Source organism: Ascaphus truei, chromosome 22 (assembly GCF_040206685.1).
Source record: "Ascaphus truei isolate aAscTru1 chromosome 22, aAscTru1.hap1, whole genome shotgun sequence".
Lineage (NCBI taxonomy): Eukaryota > Metazoa > Chordata > Amphibia > Anura > Ascaphidae > Ascaphus > Ascaphus truei.
Window position 1 is genome coordinate 12,915,120 of NC_134504.1, and position 5,892 is coordinate 12,921,011.

Below are 5,892 nucleotides of genomic sequence, written 5' to 3' on the forward strand. Positions count from 1 at the left end.
GGAGGAGGGGGAGGGGGGGGAAAGGGAGGAGGGGGGGAAAGGGAGGAGGGGGAGGGGGGAAAGGGAGGAGGGGGGGAAATAGCATGAGAGGAAAAGTAAGGGTGTCACGGGAGCCCCTCACACCCACACACCGTGCCACGGGATCCCTCTCACAACCACACACCATGCCACAAGAGCCCCCTCACACCGTGCCACAGGAGCCCCTTCACACCGTGCCACAGGAGCCCTCTCACACTCACACACGTGCCACGGAAGCCCCCACACACGGTGCCAAGGGAGCCCCCCCCTCACACCCAGCCACGAGATCGCCCTCACATGCACACAGTGTGCCACGGGATCCCCCTCACGCCCACACACAGTGCCACAGGAGCCCCCTCACACACACTGTGCCACGGGAGCCCCCTCACACACACTGTGCCACGGGAGCCCCCTCACACCCACGCACCATGTCATGGGAGCCCCTTCACATGCACACATCGTGCCACGGGATCCCCCACACACACACACACCGTGCCACGGGATCCCCCTCACACACACACACCGTGCCAAGGGATCCCCCTCACGCCCACACACCATGCCACAGGATCCCCCTCACGCCGTGCCATAGAGCCCCCTCACACACTCACACCATGCCACAGGATCCCCCTCACGCCCACACACTATGCCACGGGAGCCCCCTCACACCGTGCCACGGGATCCCCCTCACGCCCACACACCATGCCACGGGAGCCCCCTCACACACCATGCCACAGGAGCCCCCTCACACCCACACACCATGCCACGGGAGCCCCCTCACACACACACACCGTGCCACGGGATCCCCCTCACACCGTGCCACGGGATCGCCCTCACGCCCACACACCATGCCATGGAGCCCCCTCACACACACACCGTGCCACGGGAGCCCCCTCACACCGTGCCACGGGATCCCCCTCACACCGTGCCACGGGATCGCCCTCACGCCCACACACCATGCCATGGAGCCCCCTCACACACACACCGTGCCACGGGAGCCCCCTCACACCGTGCCACGGGAGCCCCCTCACACCGTGCCACGGGATCCCCCTCACACCCACACACCATGCCACGGGAGCCCCCCCTCACACACACACACACCATGCCATGGGAGCCCCCTCACACCGTGCCACGGGATCGCCCTTAGACCCACACACCATGCCACGGGAGCCCCCTCACACACACACCGTCCCACAGGAGCCCCCTCACACACACCGTGCCACGGGAGCCCCCTCACACACACACCGTGCCACGGGAGCCCCCTCACCATGCCACGGGATCGCCCTTACACCTTGCCACGGGAGCCCCCTCACACACACCGTGCCACAGGAGCCCCCTCACACACACACCGTGCCACGGGAGCCCCCTCACACCGTGCCACGGGATCGCCCTTACACCATGCCACGGGAGCCCCCTCACACACACACAGTGCCATACCTGCCCTGGCAGTGACAGGGTTATCGCACTGTTATCGTTGTACAGACCTGGCAATGATGGGGTTATCGCACTGTTATCGCAGTACAAACCTGACAGTGACGGGGTTATCGCACTGTTATCGCTGTACAGACCTGGCAATGATGGGGTTATCGCACTGTTATCGCTGTACAGACCTGGCACTGACGGGGTTATCGCACTGTTATCGCAGTACAGACCTGGCAGTGACAGGGTAATCGCACTGTTATCGCAGTACAGACCTGCCCATGGCGGGGTTATCGCACTGTTATCGCAGTACAGACCTGCTCGTGGCGGGGTTATCGCACTGTTATCGATGTACAGACATGGCAGTGACGGGGTTATCGTCCTGTTATCGCAGTACAGACCTGCCCTGGCAGTGACGGGGTTACCACACTGTTATCGCAGTACAGACCTGGCAGTGACGGGGTTACCACACTGTTATCGCAGTACAGACCTGGCAGTGACGGGGTTACCACACTGTTATCGCAGTACAGACCTGGCAGTGACGGGGTTACCACACTGTTATCGCAGTACAGACCTGGCAGTGACAGGGTTACCACACTGTTATCGCAGTACAGACCTGGCAGTGACGGGGTTATCGTACTGTTATCGCAGTACAGACCTGCCCTGGCAGTGACGGGGTTATCGCACTGTTATCGCAGTACAGACCTGGCAGTGACGGGGTTATCGCACTGTTATCGCAGTACAGACCTGCCCATGGCGGGGTTATCGCACTGTTATCGCAGTACAGACCTGCTCGTGGCGGGGTTATCGCACTGTTATCGATGTACAGACATGGCAGTGACGGGGTTATCGTCCTGTTATCGCAGTACAGACCTGCCCTGGCAGTGACGGGGTTACCACACTGTTATCGCAGTACAGACCTGGCAGTGACGGGGTTACCACACTGTTATCGCAGTACAGACCTGGCAGTGACGGGGTTACCACACTGTTATCGCAGTACAGACCTGGCAGTGACGGGGTTACCACACTGTTATCGCAGTACAGACCTGGCAGTGACAGGGTTACCACACTGTTATCGCAGTACAGACCTGGCAATGACGGGGTTACCACACTGTTATCGCAGTACAGACCTGCCCTGGCAGTGACGGGGTTACCACACTGTTATCGCAGTACAGACCTGGCAGTGACGGGGTTATCGCACTACAGACCTGCCCTGGCAGTGACGGGGTTACCACACTGTTATCGCAGTACAGACCTGGCAGTGACGGGGTTATCGTACTGTTATCGCAGTACAGACCTGCCCTGGCAGTGACGGGGTTACCACACTGTTATCGCAGTACAGACCTGGCAGTGACGGGGTTACCACACTGTTATCGCAGTACAGACCTGCCCTGGCAGTGACGGGGTTACCACACTGTTATTGCAGTACAGACCTGGCAGTGACGGGGTTACCACACTGTTATCGCAGTACAGACCTGGCAGTGACGGGGTTACCACACTGTTATCGCAGTACAGACCTGGCAGTGGCGGGGTTACCGCACTGTTATCGCAGTACAGACCTGGCAGTGACGGGGTTACCACACTGTTATCGCAGTACAGATCTGGCAGTGACGGGGTTACCACACTGTTATCGCAGTACAGACCTGGCAGTGACGGGGTTACCACACTGTTATCGCAGTACAGACCTAGCAGGGATGGGGTTATCGCACTGTTATCGCAGCACAGGCCTGGCAGTGATGGGGTTACCGCATTGTTATCGCAGTACAGACCTGGCAGTGACGGGGTTACCGCACTGTTATCGCAGTACAGACATGGCAGTGACGGGGTTACCACACTGTTATCGCAGTACAGACCTGGCAGTGACGGGGTTACCGCACTGTTATCGCAGTACAGACATGGCAGTGATGAGGTTATCGCACTGTTATCGCAGTACAGACATGGCAGTGATGAGGTTATCGCACTGTTATCGCAGTATCCGTGTGCTGTTGGTGACAGCGGATATCTGAGGCCACGTGTGGCTGAGGGCGGGAGAGACTATGGGGGAATGCCTCTGAAGTGGGTGACCAGTGCCATAGCTAAGTGCTGGTTGGAGTTTATGTCCTTTCTCTCTGCTGTATACATGCTAATATTACATACAATGTGTCGCTGCCAATCCCAGCACATAGTGGGGAACGCGGGGAACGCGGGGAAGACAAGGGAAGAGAATACAATGCAGGTGAGCGGGGAACGGAACTTTGCACGTCCTGCTCTGGGCTGGTATACAGGGCACCTTCTCCTGACACTGACACTGGTGTCAGGGGGTGTCACGTACGGCACCCTGCGATTACGCCACCTGCATACGGGACAAGGGTTAATTCTCGCGCTCGCAGGCGCTCCCACTCTTCACCTCCGCAGAGGTCCCTCAAATGGACAATATCTCCTCTACAGGACAAGGCTTAACAGTCACGCTGGCAAGCGGCCCACCCTTCACCTTCGCAAAGGTCCCCCCGATGAGTTAACATCTCCCCTAAATGCGTCCCCATATACCACCGTCACGACCAGCACACAAGTGAGCACGTGACTTAGATATGCAATCAGGGCTAATACACACGGCTACACTAGTCAACTCTCCTTTCACCTGCGCAAGGTACCTCAAGTGAGTTAATATTAACCCCTTACTCAATTGCAATCATATCTATACACGGCCACCACCCGAGAAATGCAAAAAAAGATGTCAAATTAATATTTGCGATGGCCCCAGGTCCCTTTTTATTATAGAAAAATTATGCGCTTCAACACACAGAAATCCGTTGTACCAAAATGTGTCCGAAAACGTAAATACTCTCCCCAGAGTGTGCTACAGCTCATTCAGAGCCCAAAGCATCACTTATTAAATGTGTGTATGTATATATATATATATATATATATATATATATATATATATATATATATATATATATAAAACGCTACACATCACCATATGACATATGTTTTCTCCCAGAGAGGTCACTGGCAAGAGAAGATGAGATATCCAGTATTTGGTCCCAGATACACCTCTGTACACATCTGATTTTCATTATCTTTGCTCAGACTTAAATATTCTTTCTTCCCATGTAAACCACATAGTCCCAGCCCCTGTCGTAAATCAGCTGTGAGATTGACGGTTTTACGACAGAAAAAAAAGAACTCTTTGAATTGTGCCTCAGTATATAACTGCACTCATGGCTTCACTTCTGTAACACTTACACGAGACATCAATACATCCAGGTGCTCATGGCAGACCCAACAAGACCAAACATGACCGTCTTAATCCTAAACCTGAGTGACAAATGGATATCGGTATCTTATTACCGCTTCACCATGTGGTGTCTGGAGTCTGTACATCCCGCTCTGTGATACGATTAGCTTTGTACCTTTGATTATCCAGAGGAGATAATGTCACGGAATCTTCTTATTTTTTAATAAAGTCCATCTCATGTTGAATACTTTCGTAGCCGCGCCCCCCTTGTCACCCATAAACCCCTTCTGGAGAATGCTTTGAAATCCCTTAACTAGTGTCCTGTTTATGATAGTGTCGGGAGAACCATAATTTACTTACATCTCTAGATTCTTTAACAGTCCAACAACCAGGCCTGGCCAAGGGGCAACCAGGCCTGGCCAAGGGGCAACTAGGCCTGGCCAAGGGGCAAGCAGGACATAAAACATTTCTTTGTATTTTTAAAGCAAACTGAACCTACGTGTGTCACTTTTAGTGGGCTATCCATGGCAGTCCCCCCCCCTACTTAAGTTCGGTTTGCAGCGCAGCACCTACCCATGACAAGCCTGGACCTGTCACAACCCAATATATGCAAAGGAGGTTATCTGCTGCACACCATATTTATCAATATACCCTCAGAGTTACCGGCACTCTTGTGCCGATGGGTAGCCTGCCTGGTATCAGGAAACAAGGAAAACACAGGGCACTTCCGATTTCCTAATGCTGAATTTTAATGAGCCAAAATGATGACGACGTTTCGACCTAAAATGGTCTTTTTCAAGTGATGAAATGGCTTAAAGAGTGATGTCCCATAGAGTCCATTCCATAGCCATTTCATCACTTGAAAAAGACCATTTTAGGTCGAAACGTCGTCATTTTGCCTCATTAAAATTCAGCATTAGGAAATCCGAAGTGCCTTGTGTTTTCCTTGTTTCCCCACAACCCAATATATGGCATTTTAAACCCAATCTGTACTTTTTTTAACCCATGACGCACCAGAGGGATTAAAATACCTAATATCTCATGATATTATCATGACAGGGGGCATGCTCATTCATCATTTATAATAGTTAAGAAAGAAATGGTGGCGCGCTGCGCTGGTCCTTTCTTCCACGTAGTAACAGAGAAGGAAGAGGGAGGAGGCGGTGTGATACCTGTTATTGGACCAACAAGTAGTTGATACGTTACAAGCTTTCCAACCTCTCAGGGGGTTACCTGATGGA